General features: G+C 41.5%; 1 protein-coding gene across 3 annotated transcripts in view; it reads left to right on the forward strand.

Annotated features, from left to right (window-relative positions):
* Window positions 1-22,478: 22,478 nt before the first annotated feature.
* FAT1 (FAT atypical cadherin 1) overlaps window positions 22,479-25,047 on the forward strand; it is a 123,409-nt gene continuing 120,840 nt past the window's right edge. For all 3 annotated transcript variants that reach the window (XM_081220834.1, XM_081220836.1, XM_081220837.1), the window contains exon 1: window positions 22,479-22,794. The gene's annotated coding sequence lies outside the window, so the exon portion shown is untranslated. The remainder of the gene's footprint in view (window positions 22,795-25,047) is intronic.

A 25,047-nucleotide genomic window follows, 5' to 3' on the forward strand; every position in this document is an offset into this window, starting at 1 on the left:
CTAATCCCAAGAATACCTTTGGTTTCTAATAGCTCCAGACTTTCATCATCTATAAAAATTTTTCATCCCTATAAAAATTTAGTATCAGTGTGTTGGAGAAGGAAATTGATTTACATGTAAATAGGTGAATTCAAGTTATAGGTATTTGTATGTTACTTCCTTCAAAGCAGAAAATAAAAATAAATGATACACATCTAAAAACACCCATGTAGTGAAGAAGAGCATACCCCAACCTACAGAATCAGGGATGATCCAGAACCAGAAGATGACTGCCGCTTCTGATTCCGTCCCACAAAAAAGAAGATGTGGAACAAGAGGCCTGGCAAGGCCTAAGGGCAGAGAGTAGGGCCTTTGAAAGACAGAGGGTAAACCTTTGATGAACGGATTGAATCTGCACTAGGAAGAAGTACCAGTTAATGAGCAACAATACCTTAAACTCAAATTTCTAACCTCAGTGAGATCTAACTGTCGATGGTTACTATATCTTCAGTTTTACATGTTAATAAACTGGGAGTTGAGAGGTAGAGTGATTTACTTAAAGTCGCATAGATGGTAAGTACAGGAAATGAGCTCTGAGCTTAGGCCTGACTGTCTGAAAAAGGCATATTCTTTCCAACATACCACGTTACTGAACGTAAGATGTGGCTTCTCTGGTGATTAAATTCAGCTTCCTTTAGGTTGCAGACATTCCATTCATATATTCTTCAGCCCATATTTTATGATATTCATTAAGTTTAGTAAATTTGCACATGGATTGCAAGGGAAGTTTTTTTATTGACTGTTGTAAATAAAAGGGTCTGTAGTGCTTGTTTGTTGACCAACTATAAATAGATCCTCACTGATATGCAAAAATTTTTTGCGAATGTAATGCCATGTTCTAGAAAAAATATGAAAATATGATTATTTTTTGTTTTTCCGCCTTGCTGTCTTTATCCCTATTCCTAAGTGTTCTTCCAGAATAGCGCCAGGTGAGGGTTAGAATCATGATTATAAGTCAACCACAGGAATATCTTTCATGACACTTTAGCTGAGTTAGCCATGGTTTCTTAACACCCTTCTCTCTGCAACTCCAAGTGTGGACTGGGCTGGGACAGGAAGGGTACCAAAGGACTAGCAGGTTCTTCAGATGAGGAAGCAGCCAGCCTCCTTTTCAAGCAGCGAATTTTCAGAGCCTTGGTGACGGGATTAGAGAATTTGAACCTTAGCAACGCAGCTTTTTTTTTTAAACACTATGCCCATCTGTTGGCCTCATGCACGGGCAGCTGCACTAGGGCCTGAGTATCAATATGCTAATGTCAAGGGGTTGTGAAACTTTGCTATTATGACAAGAAGTCTTCAGGGCCATAATTAACAGAGTAGGGAATTTCAACCCAAATATTATAACTTCTTTAAAACTATGCTCATCTGCTAGCCTTATGTTCTCGGTTGAGCTTGAGTCCTGAAAGCTGCAGAAAAAAAAATCGTAAAACATAATTGTTTTCAAAAAGCTTTTTTAGGGTGTCTGGGTGGTGAGGAAGGAGGGCTGGGCATTGTTCACAATGAACAAAGGACGTAAGCAGAACTATTGTCATTGGACTTCTAGTCTGCTTTTCCATTTTCCCCTGTAGAAGCAGGCTTATAGGCTTGGAGAGCACTGGTTTAATGGGATACAGTTAGCAAAGTTTATCTTTTTGTTATTGCTGTTGCCTCTTCTTCCCTGTCTCCCCCTCACCCCATTCCTTTCCAGCCTTCCCCAAAATTTGCAAGGCAACTTTATTTTCCTTATCTCATGTAGTAATGTGGATAAGCTTTACACCGATACTTCTTGTGGCCAAGGTGAGAGAAAGTACCAATAAAATGTCAAAAGTACAGAATCTATGTTACGTGGCTATCCTTCTGGTCTTTTTTTTTTCCACAATATCTGTACATCTAGGTTTTGGGTTTTTTTTTTCCCATAATTGAGATCATAGTGAAAGAATTTATTAAGCACCTATGCAAGGAACTGAGGATATAAGGATGAATAAGACATAGTCTCAGTCCTAGTGGTGAACCACACAAGAGTTAAATAGACCATTTCAGCCCAGGGTGACAATGCTGCAGTTAAGGAGGGCCCAGAGTACCGTAAACGACAGAGCTACTGAACCCAGGGTAAACAACTCAGGGAAGACTTCCTAGAAGAGGTGTCACCTGAACTAAAGGATGAGGAGTTGGTTAGGTAACAAAGGGTCAAGAGGGTGGTATTCCAGGTCGAAGGGACAAGTTGATCATAGGGTAACAGGTAACTGACAGCTGTTCTGAATTGCTGGAGCAGAAAATGCTACGTTGGAGATTCTAAGACTCAGTAGAGGCCAGGTTAGGGAGAACCTAGAAAGCTGTGCTAAAGAGCTTAGATTTTATCCTTTAGAAAAGAGAAGCACGTTAGCATGGCATTGAGTTGCCATTTAGCCAGATGGTGCAGGAAGCAGTGTGAAGTTTGGATTTGAGAGAACACACCAGAGTCTGGAAGACCAGTCAGGAGACTAGAATTAGTCCAGTGGAGTGAAGACAAAGAGAAGAGAATGAAATCCAAACTATTTGGTGGTTAGGTTGAAACTGGACATGATTGTTGATTACATGTAGGAATTGCAAGAGAGTTATCTAGATTACCACCATGAATGAGGTGATAATGATCTAATTAATTTAGGTAAAATAGGACAAAGAGTTTGTCTTGATGCAGAGAGGGGAGGCAAAAGCTAGTTCAGTTTTCTACATTTCCTATTTAAGGTATAATATATGCATGGCCAGTAGAAATGCAGCTTAAGTGTAGAAAGAGGGATAGAGATGCAAATGTAGGATATATCTGTGTATAAGTGAAAACCTTGAGAGTGGAAGAAATGATCCAAAAAGAGTGTGTACATGAAGTGAGAAGAGGTGCAGGCAATGAACCCTAGACCTCATGCCCCAGCAGCCTCCACAGTGTCAAATACTGTGGTCAACATGGTGAAGGGACTCACTAAACACCTGTTTAGCCGTAAATCAAGATGTACCTACACTCAAATACAGTAGATGACGTATGCATCAACCTTTTCTGAAAGGTTATTCCCAGTGTATTGACTGACTGCATAAGTCATCCACTCATTCATCAAATCTTTATTAAACTCTCTAAGGCGGGTAACAGTTTAAGACACTGTGAGCGGGGGCATGAATGTAACGGCTGTTAGGATATTGAAATATTTCAGTACCAGATGATATAGAACAGTGGTTCTCAGCCTCCCAGGGGACATTTGACAATATCTGGAGACATTTCTAGTTGTCATAACTAAGGGGGCAGTGATAATGGAACCCAGTGAGTAGAAGCTAGAGATACACCTGAGTATCCTACAATGCAAAGGACAGGTCCTAATGACAAAGAATTATTGGTCCCCAAACGCCAGTAGTGCCAATGTTGAGACACCCTAGTATTTATATATAGTCACTGTCATGAGCCCCCAGGAGCTTCCTCATCCCTCCTCTGCCTCTCTCTTGGTTTGTCCCCTCCTTCCTCCCTTCTCAGTATCCAACAGCTAAAGGGTTAATATCTGGCCCCAAAGGGGCCTGCAGGACCTTGTTCAACTTTATGGCTCCTGTCTGTTCTGATTGGCCAGTGTCCTAGCCTTATCAGTTGTTAAATATTTGGAATGTTTTATGAATATTTATAAAATATGGTCTCTCTTGTCGATAAGTTTACCTGAATCATCTCAATGATGATATTAACTGAAATTATTTCCTTTAAGAAAGATCATGCCTTTTACTAAATACTATGTAGCACCTGAAAAATGAAGATTTGATACACTAAGCTCTTTGTGAAGGGTTGGAAAATATAAATTAGTGGTACATGATGGTACAAGACAGAGATAATAACACACTTACTGATAACATAAAGGAAAATCTGGACAAACTCTGAGAAGTTTAAAAGGAAACAACCTGAACTTAAATTGTTTATTCCAAAGTACATGAAGGTATAAAGATTTATATATAGCAGGTGATAATAGGAAAGAAACTTTCCTTAAACTGTTGTTAAGCCAAAAATTTTCTACCCTTAAACTTTTATTTAAATTTTATTAAATGTATGGTACAAATACTATTTGGCTAAGCTGTACAACATTTGAAAAGCTTTAATATAAACACTTTTAAAAACGAAATATCTCAAGGAAATTACATAGCAAAGGAAGTTTGTTTTGAATATGTTGTTGCTTTCAGAACATCTTAACATATTCACATGGTTAGTTACTAAAGATAAACATAAAATATTAATCAGCCACCTACAGTGTTGCTTTCTGTTCAGTGCTACTGGGAATTAAACAACTGAATTATGTTTATTAAAATGCACTATAAATTAGAAAAAAAGTTTTGTAAAGACATAATTTTCATGGTCATACAATTTAAAACAGGGCAGCATTACTTTTAATTTACCCATCCTCATATTTCCCCTTCATTTCACCAGAACATTCAGACCTAAAGAGGTAGCATTAACATGAAAATTTTCTCCAATGATGTCGGGGCTTTTTAGCCAAGAGTGTTGCCTCCAAAGTACACTTCTACTTCTTTCATTACATTATTTTTAGCAGGAGGACACTATCCCCTCACAAGACTGGGTTTGTCCGTTTTCCACGTAAAATTTAAGCCAGTGTTTACATGAAAGTGTCATCAAGAATTTATATTAAAAATTAAATGAGGGCTTCCCTGGTGGCGCAGTGGTTGAGAGTCCGCCTGCCGATGCAGGGGACACGGGTTCGTGCCCCGGTCCGGGAAGATCCCACATGCCGCGGAGCGGCTGGGCCCGTGAGCCATGGCCGCTGAGCCTGTGCGTCCGGAGCCTGTGCTCCGCAACGGGAGAGGCCACAACAGTGAGAGGCCCGTGTACCGCAAAAATAAATAAATAAATAAATAAATGAGATAACATAATCAAAGCGCTTTGAAAAGTATAAAGTGAAAAAACAGGTATCTTTACTCTCATTGTCACTGTGGATATCAAATCTTTAGAACAATGCAGGTCTAGTTTTGCACAAACAAATCCACAAAGAACCAAATATCTATTGCCCTTAGAATAGTAACCTGATTTATTGCCACTTGAAATCTCACCTGCTCAAATGGCCTTAACCTTGGCTACTTTTTTCCTAAAGGAACATGTCTTCACGTTAGCTTTAATTCAATATTTACTCACTGAGTACCTCGATTATGTGCAAGGTTCCGTTATGTAGCATAAGTAGTGGTGTTTTGAACTTTCTCATGGATGCCAAGGTGTTGATTACAGGGCCAAAATACCGTTGGTGTGGTCTAACAGGGCAATGACCCTGGAAATCAGGTAGATAACAGGCTCTATTCCAGGGAACCTAGACAGGAACTGACCCTAATCCCATCCAGGTAGTTTTTGAACCACACTAAAGATTCAAATTCATTCAAAACAAAGAGGTCCATAGCAAATGCTCACTAAATACTTAGTAGATGAATAAATTTTGTCTTTTAAAATTTAGAGACCTTTTGTTTATTTTACAAGACATCTTAGACATAATATATACTATTGATTCAGTTAATTCTCTTGAAATTTTAGGAAACTTACTTTCACACATATACACACACAAATCCAGTTGGAAAGGAACCTATTTTACAGAAATACCATTGTATTTTAAAAATGATAGTTTGTATTGAGATGCAAAATTTTTATAATTGTTAGACATATCAAACTTCTCTAATATTTCAGAGTTTCCAATGATTGCAAATGTCTAAATCCACTGAGCCTCAACTACTAATAGTAAATACCAGCACACGTAGGAAAACTCAATGACTGGATATTTCTATGAGAATGAAAATTGGGTCACACCTAAACTTTCACTGTTCAACAACTATTGAAAATTGACTTCATCAGATTATTTAGTGTCTGTTCTCAGTTTCTGCATCTGTCAATGTGTGAATAATAAAACTTCCTATGTCATAAGGCTGTTATTAGGAATAAATGAAATTGTGCAGGCAAAGGAATGAGAACATTTTTTAAATTCAGAGACAAATAGAATTTTACAGCTGGAAGGACCTCAGACACCTATTCCTTTTTCTGTTTAGAAATGAAAAAATTGAACCTCAGAGGGAGTAACTCGAAGAAAGTCACACGGCTTGCCATTGAAAGATCCAAAATCAAAACCTGGTCTCAGGATATCCAGCTCAGTGCTATTTCCATAGCATCTTATGAGCTAAACTAACTGGGAAATAATTAATAGTAAATGCTGTGTCATAAAACCATGAAGTTCTACCCTCAAGCTAGCCACTCATCAAAAAACGTATCTTATTTTGGTTTGTAATGCAAGCCCTCAACAGTGACTAATTTGATTTATTTTCTGGATTAGTTACCATAGGTGCTTTGCAAAATGCTTTTCCACAGGCTTTTTCATGGAAATAGAAGCTAAATATTAATACCCATTAATCTTTTTCTGAGATCAGAGAAGGAATTTTAATAGAACTACCAGCTATAACATCAAGCAGGTGTTCCTGCATCCTGAGTTCTTCTGCACTGTCTGTTCATCATCGAAATTGTGAACCCTTGAGCATAATCCACTAACCAATGCTGAGAGTCCAGCCGCTGGGGGTGGGAAAGCAACTGGGAACAGTGGGGGTTGAGATGGGGGAAGGGTAGTGTTGGGGGGAGGGGTTGTTCCAGCCTCTCTCCACTTACCCGTCCTTCGTTCCAAGGTCCTCTCTACCTAAATGATTCCCAAAGCTGGCTGATTCATCAGAACCCATGGGAGGTTGTGTGTTTGTTTACAAAGAACTTGGTCATGTATTTTCATTTTCTAACCTTTTACTATAGATTTTCAAACATACACAAAGGTAGTGATAACAGTACAATGAAAGCCACGTATTCCCACCCAACTTCAACAAGCTGGCAACATTTTGTCCCTGCTTTCTCATCTAATCATCCCCACTTTTTTACCCTCTTCTGGATTTTTAAAAGCAAATCCCAGTCATCATATGGTTTCACCCATAAATACTTCAGTATATCTAACAGATAAGGACTTTAAAAGAAAAAACATAATCACAATGACATTATCACACTTGACAAAATTTGCAACAAATCTGTAATATCATCTAACACCCAGTTTATGTTGTTTTACCAGATTTTCTGTAAAATGCATTTCAAAGTTGGCTTGTTTGAATCACAATCCAAACAAGATCCTAAAACTGTATTTCGCTGACATGTTTTCCAAGCCCTCTTTAAACATTCACTGTTTTTGTGCCTCACTCTCAGTTTTTCTATGCCCTTTGTTGAAAAACGGGTTTGTCTTTTGAGATTTCCTTATTCTGCATTTGGCAGATTGCATCCTCAAGGTATCAATTTCTATGTTCTTCTGTCCTTCATATTTCCTGTGAACTCGTAGATCAACCTGAATTAGATTCAGGTTCAATTTTCGAGGCATGAGCACTTCACAGTAGGTACTTAGTGTCTGGTTGCCTGTTCCACTTTTAGTGATAATATTGTTCAATGGGTTCTGGCATCATCAGGCCACTCCATCCCTTATAAAGTTTTCCCCTTAACTTTTTTTTTTTTTTTTTTTTTTTACGGTATGCGGGCCTCTCACTGTTGTGGCCTCTCCCGTTGCGGAGCACAGGCTCCAGACGCGCAGGCTCAGCGGCCATGGCTCATGGGCCCAGCCGCTCCGCGGCATGTGGGATCTTCCCAGACCAGGGCACGAACCCGTGTCCCCTGCATCGGCAGGCGGACTCTCAACCACTGCGCCACCAGGGAAGCCCTTCCCCTTAACTTTTTATCTAATGGTTTTAAGAGCCTCTGTTTATCACTGCCTAGACCCACTATTTTATTAAAGTTTGCAAAAAGCAAATTCTCAAATTCTATCCTTCCTTCTGCATTTTATTTATTTATTTTCAGTTCATTGAGATATAATTGACATACAACACTGTATACCTTTAAAATGTACGACATACTGACTTGACCTACACATATTATGAAATAATCACCACAATCAGTTTAGCTAACATGCATTTCCTCATAGAGTTACAAAAAAGATTTTTTTTCCTTGTGACGAGACCTTTTAGGATCTACTCTCTAAGTAGCTCTTACATGTACCATATAGCCATGTTAACTATAGTTGCCACGCTGGACGTGGCATCCCTGGGCCTTATTTGTCTTATAACTGGAAGTTTGTCCTTTGACCCCTTCGCCCAAATTCCCCAGCCACCACCCCTGCCTCTGGCAGCCACAATTCACTTTCGGACCACCACTATTTATCCACGAAGTTTTATTCTATAGAGTCCTCGTGTGGCTACCCATCGCACTCATTATTCTTTTTGCCCCTGAAATTGTCGTGGTTTTGAGCGATAGGTGCTCTCCAATTGGCACGTGTGTCCTTTTGACACAACCCAAGCTTGGCAGCCGCCTTACTTTCTGGCACAACAAGAGGCCTCAGACCATGTTCTCTGCTGCCTGTACTGCAGACTTGGTGCAGCGGCCCCAGTTATGTGCCTCCCAGGATTTGCTTGGCTACAGTTTTTGGCTTAGTGCTATTGAAGACCCTGCAAGAACGCCAGACTGGCACCAAGCACAGCCACAGAGAGAGACTCCAGTGAAGAAAGGCTCGCCACGCTTCGTCATCACCTCAGGGTGGAGGCCAGCGGCTGCAGCACCCTCCCGCACTGGGCTTCCTGCACAGGTGCTCCCTGTCCTCTGAGCCACCGCTGGCACGAGCCCAGGGCACCGCATCTCACGCCTCAGACTGCACGTGTCCACCCTCCCACCTGGACTTCTTAGGTCATCCCTAAAGGGCAGCTGCCCAGCTAGTGAGCCTCCAGGCTGTGGGCTGCAGACAGAGCTACCAGAGCTTGCCCTGCTCACCAGTGTGCTCCACACGCAGGGCCTGTTACCCAGGCTGCCTGATGGGCCTCAGTGAGAGAGCCAGCAAGCGAGGCCGACTCTGACCAATGAGAGACAGAGGAAGGGAAGGGGCTGGCGGATTCTTTACCCTTCCTTCTCGCTGACATGGTTTCAAGAGGCAATGGCTCCGTGTAGCCTCTCAGAAGAAACCCCTCACGACCAGGCAACCGGCTGTATTTCCCAGTAGAACGGCAGCAACTGGTGATACACTGTCTTGTATTTGCTTTTTTCCTTTTCTGCTTCTTTTCCCTTTTATCTTCATTCTTGCTTCCCTGGGTTACAACACACACACACACACACACACACACACACACACACCCCAATAAAAAGTTAGCATTTAAGTTTTAATCATAAAAATATATTAATATTTTAATAAACATTAATTTTCAAGAACACACAGATATTCTTTAAAAGAAAACCTACAAAAGGTCATCACTACCACAATTTCAGTTTGAAAGACACCAGTTTCAAAGTCAGCGTCCTCCCAACCTTTGTGTTTGCATACCCTACACCTTGAATAGAAGAGCTAACAATATTTTTAATAGAAGGCTCACACACCCAGGGAACACAAATACGCTTAGCATAGCTACAAGATAACCGTCTATATATGCAAACTTCTAAATGAAGCTCAACATCCAGGGCTTAGTAGGGTAACACTATAATTGGGCTGCTCTCCTTTTAAGGGACCCACCTAATTTTATAAATCAATTTATATACAATGGTCCTAATTTATTTATTGGTTTGCTGTGTTTTTAGCACTTGCTGACTGCTTTATAAGATAGACATAATGGACAATATCCCACAGTGAGCAGCAAATTTACAAGAGAAACTCTCAGCTGGTGGGGCTTTGGGGGGCTGTGGTCTCATGAAGATAACAGGAACTGTGGAAAGATTTTAAATAAATGAATGAATGAATAAATAAATAGATTATCTGCTTCATATTTGGAAAATCCAGATTTACTAGGATGTGAGGCAAGGCCTGGAAAATTGTGCTTTTCAGAAGCTCTCCAGATTATTCCGATGTGCTGTAGAGGTTTTAAAGCAACACTATATTTTTGCCTTCCTCCTGAGGGAAAGGAAGGAAGTGGGTAAAGTTTTGAAACAATCACACCCACCCCAATTATCCTCTTTTCTTGTCTCCAGTAAACAAAACAAAACCAAAAAAATGAGAGGAAATTGGGCTTTGTGTGTAACCTCTGAAAGCCTATCCAAGCATTTTTACTGAATTCAAATCAAATCGAATTTTCCAGCCAAGTAAGTGAATCAGCATTCAGGAAAAAGGAAATACCTGGTATGCATGCTTACTGACACTACACGGCTTGATATCTGTGTCCATGTTTAAAATATAAGACTGAACCACAAATATTTTGAGCCACTTATTTCTATTGTTTTGTTCTTTTAACCTGTGAGAATCTCAAAATGCCAGCTTCACTCATCGGCCACACACCTTAAGCTGCTGGACCCCAGGGTTGTCAAAAACCCATTACTAATGGAAGCTCCTTCCTTTAAAAGATATGCTTTATTGTGTTGTGGTCTACTCCGAGCATAAAGGAAAGTATACAGACTAGTACATCCATGTCCCCATCATCTGGCTTTGTCCAATCTTGACATCTATTCCTCACTCCATGAAGAAACAGAACTTTACAGATACAGGTTCTTCATTCCTCACCATACTCATTCTTTTCACTCTCCTCTGACAGGTAACCACTCTTCTGAATCTAGAATTTATTATTTCATTCATATTTTAACAATTTCACTATGTATATGTCCATAAGTAATACAAGAGAGTATTTGGCATTTTCTAAAATTTATGTAAATTGCATTAGACTGCAGGTAGCCTGCTGCAGTGAGTATTTTTACCCTCATCATTGTTTATAAGATTTATTTATTGGGCCTCCCTGGTGGCGCAGTGGTTGAGAGTCCGCCTGCCGATGCAGGGGATACGGGTTCGTGCCCCGGTCTGGGAGGATCCCATATGCCGCGGAGCGGCTGGGCCCGTGAGCCATGGCCTCTGGGCCTGCGCGTCCGGAGCCTGTGCTCCGCAACGGGAGAGGCCACAACAGTGAGAGGCCCGCATACCGCAAAAAGAAAAAAAAAAAAAAAAAGATTTATTTATTGACATAGATGGCATTTGTTCACTCAATTTAACTGCGATATTTTATCCCACTATCTGAAGATGCCACGATTTATTCATTCAATCTTTTTAATGAATATTTAGATCATTTCCAAATATTTAGATCATTTCCGAATATTTAGATCGTTACTATTTAAATAATGTCACAGTGAACGGATATGCATTAGTCAGCTTTTGCTGGGATAACAAACAACCCCCAAATCTCAAAGGCTTACAGCACAAAAAACCATTTTTCTCTCAGTGGGACTGTGGTTTGGCTACAGCTCTATTCTAAGACTGGAGCATGAGTGAGCAGAGAGAAAAACAGTGGGGGGTCTGCATTGTCTCTGAGCATTATGCATTTCCTTTCCTGCTCTTCCAGCCAAAGCAAGAGCAGCATCACATCACCTGGGGACTTGTTAGACATGCAGATTCTCAGGCCTCAACCCAGATCTACTGAATCCAACATTCTGAGGGTAGGGTCCAGCTCTTAGCGGTTCCGACACCTGATCAAGTTTGAGATCCACCAGCACAGAAGAATAACAGGTTTACAGCAATAAACATCCTAGGATAAGTAAAGGGAGGACACAGGTGCTTCTTAGGCTAGGTAACTGGATATTTCTTAAACAATGGGCTTCTTTTACACTACGGAGGTACATTATAAAGTACTGCAAATTGTATAAACTGAGGAACATGAAGAGAAACCACGAGATGCTACACTATTTATTGACATATTTATAAATAATCCTGACTGATGTAATAACTGAATATATTGCTGTTAATTTACAGGAAGGTTCTACTTTGATTTATGTTTTTGTTTTATTATCACTGACCTTTGTGTGATCCCATTTTGTGAGGAAGTTCTTTGGATCAGAGTACTACAACATTGGTCTCTAAATAAATACTTCTATCGAGTTCATTTTCTGGCTAATTTGCATCCAAATGGCCCGATCTGAAACACTGATAATGGGGCTAAAGATAGTTTAAAGACCCAAATCTTTGGAAGAAAGCTTATTAGAGTTCGGCTTGAAGAGTTGTATTATGCTAGGAGATCGAATTTCCTATATAACAATTTTCTAATATATACCTTTTAAAGATATAAAGCAGACTTTTAGATTATTGCTCAAATAAATAGAATTTGAATATGTTTTACCTCAGTTAATAGATAAGTATATTTTTTAAAGGGGAGAAAGTTGAAACCTATACTGTAGGACTTGCTAAGTTTCAGACTTTGTTAGATTCTTATACATACTATTTCAATAACCTATTGGGGAAATATTATTATGTACAGTTTTAGATAAGAAAACTCAGGCTCTGAGCTCTTAAGAAATTTGTCCCTCATCAAAAATAGCAGCCTAATCTAGGTCTGGCTGGCTGCAAACCCCATGAGCTTTTCATTGTATTACTTGTATGCTTCAGCAAAACAATCTTTCCATAAACTTTCTACACGTGAATACTGGGTAGATGCATTGAGAAAGAAGTCTCTGCACGTGCAAAGGGGCAGATCTGCGCCTAAAGTACAGTCAACTGGCAGGTAATTTCATAGAATGCATGGAAACATTCACCACATTTTAAAGTGGGTATTTCAAATTAGCTTTCTACATTCGACTATGTAATCTTATCCAAAAATGAATTAGTGCCGCATGCCAAGATAGTGGTCAGAGTGGCATGATTAGCTGGGAAAAAGCTGCTTCATGAACACAGCAAGTATTTGTGGCCGCTGTCCTGGAGGCCGTGCCTGCTTTCTTCCTTCTCAAGAAACGTCAGGATCAGAGTCACTGCGTCCTAGGTATGCAGCCTGTGTGGGGCAGCAAAGTAAAGGTGATACTCAGTGGTCTAAACACTCTGATTTTTTTTTTTAGTTTCTGCTTTATAACAAAGTGAATCAGTTATACGTATACAACTGTTCCCATATCCCTTCCCTCTTGCATCTCCCTCCCTCCCACCCTCCCTATCCCACCCCTCTAGGTGGTCACAAAGCACAGAGCTGATCTCCCTGTGCTATGCAGCTGCTTCCCACTAGCTATCTACCTTACGTTTGGTACTGTATATATGTCCATGCCACTCTCTCACTTTGTCCCAGCTTACCCTTCCCCCTCCCCCTATCCTCAAGTCCATTCTCTAGTAGGTCTGTGTCTTTATTCCTGTCTTACCCCTAGGTTCTTCATGACTTTTTTTTTTCTTAAATTCCATATATATGTGTTAGCATACGGTATTTGTTCTTCTCTTTCTGACTTACTTCACTCTGTATGGCAGACTCTAGGTCTATCCACCTCATTACAAATAGCTCAATTTTGTTTCTTCTTATGGCTGAGTAATATTCCATTGTATATATGTGGCACATCTTCTTTATCCATTCATCTGTTGATGGACACTTAGGTTGCTTCCATGTCCTGGCTATTGTAAATAGAGCTGCAATGAACATTGTGGTACATGACTCTTTTTGAATGATGGTTTTCTCAGGGTATATGCCCCATAATAAGCCTTTTGCTCCTTTTTGAAACCTTCTCAGAGCTAGATGTGAAGCTGCTTAACCTTTACAGAATCAAGATTTAAAATAAAATGCAATACCAAATAGAAGTTGCCTATATAGTAGAATTCAAAAGCTAACTTTTTGTCCATTTCAGAAGAACATTAAACTTAAAAAAGAAAGAATTTAGTGCATCCTGAAGATTTTCAGAAATGGGTTGACATGAATTGGTAAAATCTACTGAAAAGTTACCCCTCTTAACAGAATCACTTACTGTATTTAAAACACGAACTAAAATAAAACCACTATTCATAAATAACTATTCAACTGGAAGTATCTGGACTTAAAGGGAATCCAGAATATATTCCCATTGCTAAACCGGTTCAAAATACATATACACAGTCCAAAGGCAAATTATGTATAATTTTACTTCAACAGGACATCTCAGAACTAGCACATTTCTAGGGAAATGGATGTTTAGCTATCTATCCTATATTTCAGACAAAATTTAGAGGCCTATCTCTTTGTTGCCTCTTCAGAGTGAATATAAACAGACCAGAAATGACCAAGTACAAGTTCAAAAAAGGAAAACCCAAAAAACAGAGGGAAACCAGTTATTTAGGCTTCTGTAGCCAAAGTATTCAACTCATTTCCAGAACCTTTCATTTCATATCCAAGCAAATATGAAACCAGGGAGTCAGTGCCAAATGAAGCACATGTAAATGCATTTAATGGCTGATTATTTAATCAAAATGCACTTTACCTCAGAGAGTCATTAAAGGAGGCTTTCCAAAAAAAAAAAATCAAGAAATGTTAAAAGTGAACAAATAGTAATTTTGATTAAACTAAAGATTAAGCAATGAGTTTTTGATAGGTGCTATATTCTGTGCAATAAGCATTAAATATTGAAGCCTAAGAAGACCTTAATTCCTGGGAGCTGACCAGGTGGTAGTGGTAGCAGTCTTGGAATATAATGCTATAAATAATTTACGAGGTCATGACAAAGCTGTAGTTTTTCATAGGATCATTTTTCATCCGTATCTGAGATGTAGACTATTTTACAGAACCGTTCCTTGAGCTCTAACATTCTCCCAAACACGGTTACGTCATCCACTTGCAACGTTGGCTTATCAGGTCTCAACAAAGCACTGAAAGTAGTAGGAGTAGCTGAGATCCTCTCAAGGACCCCCTCAAACAGTAAATCCTGCTGGAAGATAACTAGCATTTCTCTGCCCACTGTCACAGATATAGGTTTGGTAACCAATCCACAAAATTAACATAGTAAACCCTATTTCCCCAGTAGACTACCAGATTCTTTCTTGGACTCAAGCTACTAGGCCCTGGTCTACCTTTGCCCTGTTACTGCGACTAGAGTAATTATCACATGCTGAAATTGTTCCTTCCTTTTTTGTTTTTTTCTCTCACTACCAAATTTAGAAAGGGTATGGCCTGTAGAGTTAGATGATGATCGCAAGCAAAAATTTCTTCAATAGGATCACTCAGTTCATTAATCTCCAATAAAGTAATCTGTTTAGGGCATTGTTGATATAGCCTTGAGTTACTTAACGTAATGGTATAATGACCCCCTGAGACTGGCCCCACATTAAATTCATCTAGAGGAAAAATTTCCCCCCTACTTTTTAAGCTTCCCTCCTAAGTTCTTCCACTCTACAGTGTGGGAGAATTCCATAAGTCTCAGTCATCTTAACTCAGATTGTGCTATGTCCTAAACAAGATTTCAGAAAATGAGACAAGAACTTGAAATGTGTGTTACCTGTCTCTGGTACCTCCCCCTCAACTCGCATTTGCAGTTAGGGCTGCTAAATAAAAGACATGGATTGGAAGATGCCTAATACCTTTCACTTGCCCCTCTACCCTTTTACACTCTGCTCTGTGCCCCAGAGATGGAGTTGTGGGGATGGCATCAAGGCCTCCCTTGCTCTCTTGTTCCCATGGGGTGCTCAGGTGGAAGACAGAGGGAGGGAGCCTACTGAGGTCAGGACATTTATTCTCCTGTTTCCCTTCCTGTGCATTTACCTTGGACTGGCTGTGTTCTTCACTGACATGTCACTGCTTTCTCAAGGTGGCCAAACCTGACTCTTTCTTCCTGGGTTCTAATAACCCCTTCCTTCCTCCCTTCAGGCTGTGTTTTATTACAAAGCTATAGTAGTCGAAACAGTATGGCACTACCATAAAAACAGACACATAGGCCAACAGAAGATAATAGAGAGCCCAGAAATAAACCCAAGCATATAGGGTCAACTAATTTTCAACAAGAGCACCAGGCATACACAATAGACAAAAGAGAGTCTCTCCAATAAATGGTGCTGTGAAAACTAGATAAACACATACAAAGAAAGAAATTGAGCCCTTACCTTACACTATATACAAAAATCAACTCAAAATGGAGTAAAGTCTTAAACATAAGTTCTTACTAAAACAGGTAAAACTAACTCCTAGAAGAAAACACAGGGAAAAGTTCCTTGACATTGATCAGGGCAATGATTTTTTCGGCTGTGACACCAAAAGCACAGGCAACAAAAGTGAAAATAAACAAGGACTATATCAAACTAAAAAGCTTCTGCTCATCAAAGGAAATAATCAACAAAATGAAAAGGCAACCTACAGAATGGGAGAAAATATTTGCAAGCCATATATCTGATAAGGGGTTAATACCTAAGGCATATAAGGAACTCATAAAACTCAGTAGCAAAATAATAATAACAATCTGATGAAAAAAATGGACAGAGGACTTGAACAGACATTTTTTCCCAAAGAAGACATACAGATGGCCAACAGATGAAAATATGCTCAGCACCACTAATCATCAGGGAAATGCAAATCAAAACTGCAATGAAATATCACCTCACACTTGTTAGGAGCACTATTACCAAAAAGACAAAAGATAACAAATGCTGGAGAGGGTGTGGAGAAAAGGGAAACCGTGTGCACTGTTGGTGGGAATGTAAATTGGTACAGTCATTATGAAAAACAGTATGGAGGTTCCTCAAAAAATTAAAAATAGAATGACCATAGGATCCAGTCATCCTTCTTCTGGGTATATATTCAAGGGAAATGAAATCAGTACCTTAGCCATGTTCATTACAGCATTATTCACCATAGCCAGGGTATGAAAACAAATTCAGCAGATAAAGAAATTGTGGTACATATAATGGAATATTACTCAGCCTTTAGCAAGAAAGAGAGCCTGCCATTTGTAACAAATGGATGAACCTGGAGGACATTATGGTAAGCAAAATAAGCCTAGCACAGAAAGTAAAACACTGCATGATCTCACTTGTGTGTGGAGTCTAGAAAAGTCAAAATTATGGAAGCAGAGAATAGAATGATGGCTATCAGGAGTGGGAAGGTGGGGGAAATGGGGAGATATTTGTCAAAGGAGATAAAGGTCAAAGTTTCAGTTATGTAGGATGAATAAGTTCTAGAGAACTTATGTACAGCATGATGTCTACAGTGAATAATACTGTATTGTGTACTGGAAATTTGCTAAGAACCTAGATCCTGGGAGGTGCTCTCATCAGACACAAAAAAAGATAATTACTCTGTGAAGACATGGAGATGTTAATTAGCTTGATCGTAGTAATCATTTTACTACATATATATATATCAAAGCATCATGTTATATACCTTAAGGAGCTAACATTTTTATTTTGAACATAAAATATGATCTTCAAGATGCTGTATTGTGAGTTCCTTTTGCTAATGGTTCTCATGCTTTAACACATACAGAATCACCTGAAGGGCTTCTTGAAACAGGTTACTCCGCCCACCTCCAGAGTTTTGGACTCAGTAGGCCTTGGGTGGGTGATCTTTGCATTTCTAACAAGTTCCCAGGTAAGGCTGGAGCTGCTGGTCTGAGATGGCACTTTGAGAATCACTGCTCTATACTGACACCTTTGTTTATGGGGAATATAGGCAAATAGTGTAGGGTAATAGCTGCCAGGAAACCACGCTTAGGATTGCCAACAGCTGGTTTGAGAGAGATAATTAATAGGCCTGCTTGTATCAGTTAGGGTCCCAACTGGAAACAGATGGCACGCTTCAAATAGGATAATTCCCCACAGCCAAGAAGTGAATGTGCAAACCTTATTAGGCCCTGGGGTTTTGCAGTGAAGACCTAAGCATACATGTACAAGATTGAACTCTGCCCACCTTCACACACACTCATTTAGAATGGCTGACACAAGCTCAGGTTGCAAGGTTACATCCATATGCACACTAGCAATGAGGCCCTGGGAGGTATCCTGGTGTACACTCTGAAACTTCGATTTTCTTTTTTCTCTAAGAGCAACTGGCTGCCTTGCCATGCTCATCTCACTAAGTCATCCTTACTCAAAGCATGACTCTCAGGGCTTTAAGTATCTGGGAAAGCTTTGGTGATGCATTAGACTTTCATCCGAGCAGTCTTATCTCCCTTCCTCTCATCTATGGCCCGTTTCTCTTTTGCCTGCTATAACAGCTATTCTCACTTCAACATATATGCAGAGGGTTATTTTATTTCTTTCTATTTCTGTGTGTGAGGTTATATCCATTCTTGCTACCCTCCATCTCTTCAGATACCTGTCAAAAGGATATTCAACAGACACGTTGACAGCTTGAGGTTATGGATGATCTCTGCGTAGCCCTAATTATTATAGCATTCTTCTTTACTTTTAGTTTTGTTTTGATATTAAATACTTTTAATAGTAATATATTAAAAAAGAACTTTTGTAACATATTTTTAATTAATAAACACGAACAAATACAACCAACTAAGGACCCATTCCCCACCTCAGGACCAAAATATTCTTGTACTGGCATACATCTCCCTATCCCATCACCAGCCTCCTCTCTCCAAGTAACCACTATCCCTTTTTAAAAAATGAATATGCTACATCTTATATATATTTCCATAAGTAACATACTGTTTAGTTTTGCTGGACTTTGAGCAAACTTTCAGCAATTTCTATTTCTTACTCCAAACTATATTTCTAAAAATCACTCAGAGGAATACCCTAGTGGTCCAGTGCTTAGGACTCCACACTTCCACTGCAGCGGGCACAGGTTCCATCCTTGGTAGGGGAACTAAGATCCCACATGCTGCACTGCGTGGGATCATTCGTGTTGTTACATGTAACAATGGTACGTTCACTGGTCCTGTGTAAATTTATAGTGTGAAGATGGTGCAATTTATTTATTCATTCCCTTCTTGCTGGACATTTGTGTGTTTTCTAGGTTTTGTTTTCAATGAACAAAGTGGGTGTGAATTTTCTTATACCCAAGGTCCCTCTTGGGTGTGTGAAACCTAGTTATAGAATTGCTGGATACGTATAGATTCATCTTCACAAGGTAATACCTGTTTTCCAAAGTAGTTGCACCAATTTACAGCCTTACCAGTATGGTATGAGTTCTTGTTGAACCATATCTTTACCACATCTCATATGATCGGACATGTTAATTTTTGCCAATATGGTTTGTGTATCGGGTATTACATTGGGGTTTTAACTTTTGTTTGTCTAATAACTAATGAAAGTATCTCTTCTTATGTACTGTATCAGTTTCTTAGGGCTGCTGTAACAAATTACCACACACTGGGTGGCTTGAAACCACAAGAATGTTTTGTCTCACAGTTCTGGAAGCCAGGAGTCCCAAATCAAAGTGTTGGCAGAGCTGTGCTCCTTCTGAAAGCCCTCAGTAAGAATCCTTCTGTGTATCTTCTGATTTCTGGTGGCACAGGCATTCCTTGGCTTATGGCTGCATGACTCCAATCTCTACCTTTGCCTTCTTATAGCCTTTTAGCTCTGAGGGTCTCTCACCTGAATGACTCTCACAAGTATGCTTGTCGTTGGATTTAGGGCCTACCTGAATAATCCAGGATGATCTTATTTTGAGATTCTTAATTTAATTACATCTGCAAAGACCCTTTTTTCCAAAAAAATTCAACAGTTTCTGCATGATCCATCGCTTACTGCTCAGAAAGGTAGATGTGGAATCCTTCAATCCCCGAGCTGGGAAAGCATCACAAGCATGATACTTATCCAGCAGAATCTGTTTCCAAACCACATGGGGATGTTGATCTTCTATTTGTAGGGACAGAAGGTCCAAGCCAGCCTTTTCCACTATGTATGTATCCCAGAAATGAAGGCAAACTTTATTTTTTATTCATTTATTTTTTTAGTAGTTAGCCATTCCGCGTAATGCCTCCAAGTATTTTCCCGGTTGGCACTGGCATCTGGAATTTCACCATTAGAATAAAATTTTATGATTAAGGTTTAGCTTTAAGAAATCCCTTGTTACAATGCACTTGGAAGGGACCAGGGAAATGAACATATTCATACCCATAGTTAACCACTACTGATTCTTACCAGACTGACTAGTTGTCTGTTCTAATGGCTCCCTTGGTGAGTACAAGCAATCCCAAAGGAGAGCTGTATTTAAATGCAAAGGATAAAATAATTCCAAAGTATGGAGAAGTGGAGACAGCTGAACAGTGCCTCATCTTCAGGAAGTGTAGGGGGAAAGGGGGTGGAGGAGATGAGAAAGCAGTTAAAAGGAACAGAGAGGGTGGGATGACAGAAGTCAGTCAGCCTACTTAGAATTATTTCGTCCTAGGACTATTCTTAAAAATGTCTTAGAATTCTCTTCTGCTTTAAATTCAGTGATTCCCCCTGATTTTCATACTCAGCAATGATTGAAAACAACGAAAAGGCCATGTTAAGCCATGTTAATATTTCTTAATCACCAAACACACCTAACTCATTAAATTTTGAGTCCTTTATAGTTTCACGTAGCATATTGTTGTTGGTACTTGAAAAATATTTGTGAAATGAGTGAATCCTTCTGTGATTCTGGGGGTTTTTTTGTTTTTAACTTTGGAATTGACTCACGGTGTTGGATGCATGGAAATTGTAATATAATGCTTGATGTAGCCTTCCAAAAACAATAGCAAAGTCTGTAACAGCATTGTCCTACAGAACTCTGTCATGAAAAAAATGTTCTTCATTGGTCCTGAACAATATAGCAGCCACTAGTCACAAGTGGATACTGAGTACTTCAAATGTAGCTAGTGAGACCAAGGAACTGGCTTTTAATTTACTTAGCCACTTGTGGCTAGTGGCTACCTATGGTATTGGACGGTGCAGGTCTAGAGGTTTTATTAAAAATTTTCTGGCCCTTTCACTTTGTTTTTTTTTTAAAAAAGTAGCTATTTCTATTAATACCATCAATTATTATATATAAGTTCCTCTCGTTTGTATTTTTTTCTTTTTCTATTGGAAATAATTTGACTTACCTATGATAACGCTAATGATGAGTATAGCAAACCAAACTGACTTGCACGGCAGCATCTGGGGGAACTTATGTGTATTATTTATGAAAAACTTACAATCTGCAGTCAATTTCTAATTTCAACTATTGACATAAAAGGAGCGAGCCTGTGTAGATGAAACAGTGAAGCATGAGAGGTCTGTCCTCTGCACTAACAGGCTGGCCTTTCAAGTCAGTCTGTCCTTTTATTTCCTCCTCCCTCCTCAGGAATCTGGCACCTTCTGGGTGCCCTCCTCTCCTTTCCATAACAAAATTATTTGGGATAACCTCCTTGTAACTCTTCCTAATTGTATAGATGAGAAAACAGACACTGCAAAGAACCAGGGAGGGTAAGACAACGACTATTGATGAACTCCTATGTGCTTACTCGACACTGTATATGATGCTGGGGAAAAGTGTTGCCTGCTTGAGCACTGCCTCCCTGGCAAATAAATATTTTTGAATGGAAATACACACACATTTTTACAAGGTGAGACAGATGAGGAAACTGAAATTTAGAGAAGTTATATGACTTCCTTAAGGCTAAGCACATCCAATGCTCCAACACAATCTTCTTTTCTCTTAACTGTTTAACTCCTTGCCATGTTTCCTGTGTCCTAGGGGTTTTGCTCTTTGCCTTCCAAGGATAACAACCAGCTAAACTGACCACTAGATTTACATCAACGGCTGCAAAGGTATTAACAGAACCTGCTCCCAGCCCCCTGCCCTTTTCCAGGGAATTTTAATGCTAACCTTCTGGGGACAGTGTCAACTCACAGAAATGGCTCCCTGGGAATTTCACGCTGTTGAGGAGATTTTATTTTGGTACTTTAGCGGCGTTAAAAATATATATATATTCCAGAGCAGATTTTTTCCTGGAGTCTGGACGCTTACGTAGAAAGGAGGTATTCACTTACAAATTCAACTTCAACAGCGTTTGCATCTGTCTTAGTCTATAGCACGAATAGACGATTGATTTGTGTACTGGCCCCCATCACTATGGATGACTTGAAGAAACATTAGAAACTGGCTCCTCCTCCACCTCTCCCTCCACCCCTTGGATCCTTGTATGCTTCAGAGTACGGTCTAAAAACGTAGGCGCTTTTGGAGAGGATTTGAACATTAAAATATGGCTCCGTGATTTTCAACACAAAGACCGCAAACAGCGCTAGAGCACGAGAAGTATTTAAAATAGATCACATCCTAAAGTTGGAGGGCTACAAAGTACAAGTCGTCCAGGCTAGTCCGCAGAGACTGTTCGTGCTTCCGCCCTGCAACAACCCGGCAGGCGACACGTCGCGACGAATTTCAGCTGCAGAAGAGGAAGAGCATCACCTGCAGTTCGAGGCGTGGGAAACGCGGCCGGAGAGGGCTTGCGAGAAAGCCAGCCGGAGGGGTGCGCGCCGCGGGGCCGCCCCGGCGCCGAGTGCGAGGAACGCCAGCGCTCGGCGGAGCCCGGGAGACGCGGCGGGGTGGAGAGGGGCAGACGCTTCACTGTCGGGACCGCAGCGGCCGCAGAGACCGCTGCGGCAGGAGAGCCGGCCGAGCTTCCGAGCTCGCGGCCGCTACTGTCCAGGAGGCGGACCCCGCGGGAGAATCCCGTCCAGGCGGCGGGGCTGGGGGCAAGGCGGGGCGCTGACGTCACCTCCCCTCCCCCACCTCCTCCAGGCGGGAGGGAGTGGGGAAAGAGTCAGTGATCCGCCGCAGCTCCCGGCCGCAACTCCTAAACTCGGCGGCTCGCTGCCCGGACAAGTCCTGACAAACTTGGTTTCTCTCCGGCCCTCTCTCTAGCCCTCGCGCACTCTCATTCCGCCTCCTTTTGCTGCTCAAGTTTCCCCCAGGACGGAAGCCTCCGGAGATGCGGCCACCTGGGCGGCGCGGGCGGATCGCACTCTCGTTGGCGACATGCTGAAGATCGGAGGGAAGCAAAGTTGGTACTACATACACGGCTTGTAACCAATATCCAAATCGCGTGGCGATTACGGACCTGCCGGGACTTTAAAGCAGAACACCGAGGACTCGGCTGGACGGGTGAGTTCTTTCTTGAGTGCAAGTCTTTCCGTATTTAAGTTTAAACGTTAATGAAATTGCGTGGGGTGTTTGACTAGTACAGGGAAGCGTGTGCATCCTACCGGCTTTCCGCTCGGCGAGCTGCACACCCGCCCTGGCTGTGCTTGACTCGGGAATGAAAGATCAGTATGCATAGGTTTTGGCATTCATAAAATACTTACAAAGCACTGTTCAAAAGAACTTGAAAAGCTATGCTGTTTGTGCATTATTTCAAATGTAACTTATTATAGAAATGGTGCCCAGGGAGGGCGCATTGGGTGCCGCGTCATCTGCAGTGGCGCAGCGCCCTCTAGTCCGGGCACCCGGCAAAGCGCGCGCTCCCTGCGGGGTTCCGCACGGACCGCGAACTTGGACCTGCCGGGCGCTCTTGGGACGTGGACGTGAGGTCCGTCGCCGTCACCCTAGCCTTCACTTACCACCCATTCCGGCCCATTCTATATCTAATATACAAATACCAGCTTGGGTGGACTGGATGCAGAGGCAGTGCTGGCGGAAAGCTTTTTTTTGTTTTCGGGAACCCATCCCCCTCATTTTCTAGACCCGTTGGGTACTGGGTTAGGGAGGATCGACTATTAAGAGGACAAACGTGGAGCTTGTACTACATTTCTTGTTCATGTAAAGGGTAATTAGCTGGTAGCAAAAAGGCACCTCTGTTTCGTTCCGTTGGGGCTAAAGGATCAGTAAAAACGTGGCAGCACCGGACTCTGAAATCTCCATCTCTGGCTCTCGGCTGTTCCTCTGGCGACGAAGTGCAACTTCTTTCAGGCAATTAGGTTTTCAGTGGACCTGGCAAACCGGGATTCCCAAACAGATGTTTTAGTCCAAGTAAGCGTTATTAGTTATTAGTGAATGGTAATTTTCTCCAGGAATTCTTTTGTGTCATTTTAAAAATCTTGTGATTTTACGTTATGGGATGGTGTCTTTTTACCTTTTACTCTTCGTCTCCTCCCCCGCCCCCCGCATCCCGCCCCAACAAACTGTTGGCGTTCATGTGTGATTGTGTTTTGTTTAGAGTTAGAATTCGGCAAGGGGCACAAACTAGTTGAGTTTGGAGACCAGGTAACCTACTTTCGAGGTGTTCCATGTATGAAACTGACCTGTAACTCCAAGAGCGCTTTGCCGTGGCCAAGCGTTTGGATGATGATGTTTGCTGGGTGTGTGAATTTCTGTGTATTCTAAATAACGCGCAGGGAATACACCACATACTCTTAGTGCTACGAATCAGCACACTCATTCTGCAGGCATTATTTTTCCTTCCCAGCCATGACCTTCTAGACACATTCCCCCCCCCATCACCTTCTTTGAGATGGCGTAAGAGGAGACTGCATTAACTTTGAAATAGGGAAATTCTCTCCTTAACCCTAGACTCCCTCACCCCCATTTGCCTCGTAGTTCTTCCAGCAGCACCCTCCGCCGGTTCCAGGGAAATCATCTCTCTTTGTCCTCACAGCGTTAACGTATTCGAGCTGCACAAACTTTCCGAGGTCAAGGCCGCCCTCTTCTCCGGGCTGTTTCCCAGCGCCCGGGAGCACTCCGGGCTGCGCTGAGCCGGCGCCTGGAGCTCTGCCCGCGCTGAGGACCGGCTCACAGCCCCGCGATGCCCGGACTGCGCGCTCGGGTGTGTGTGTGGGGAGTTCCCCGAGTGGGCCGTCTGGACGCCTGGGGTTTTCCCTTCTCCCTGCGGAACTTGTAGTTTCACGTTAGACTGCGTTCACAGCCTGCGGGGTGTACTTACCGCGTGGGAAAGCGCACGAGACGGCACCGCTGCCTTTTGTCCCGCAGACCTGGGAGTCGGGGGTGTCCGCCGGCGGAGGGCCGCGTTGGGGTTCGTAACCACGGCTGGGGAGGTTCCGGGGTCTAACCAGCTCTGCGCAAAGAGGTCGCGAAGGAAGCGTTTTCACTTTCCCGGGATTTTAGTGTGGTGTAGATTGAAAAAGGAAGTAGGTTCCGATCTAACTGCATTCCTTTTGAGACCTTTTGAAAGATTTTATTCCACCAAGCAATTGCAGACCTACAGCCAAGGCATTCAAATTCAGATTTAGGAATTCCCTGAAGGTTCCCGTGAATCTAAAGGAGGAGGCGTGGGAAGCTTTTTCTTTAGTCCTTAGTTTTTTTTTTTAGCTAAGTTAATGTTCCCCCTTTCCTAGTAGGAAGCACTCCCTGTTAATTACCTGCACAAATCTGTGTGCTGGCCATAACTAACCTCGTCACTAG

This window comes from Mesoplodon bidens, assembly GCF_964165515.1.
Source record: "Mesoplodon bidens genome assembly, chromosome: 20".
NCBI lineage: Eukaryota > Metazoa > Chordata > Mammalia > Artiodactyla > Ziphiidae > Mesoplodon > Mesoplodon bidens.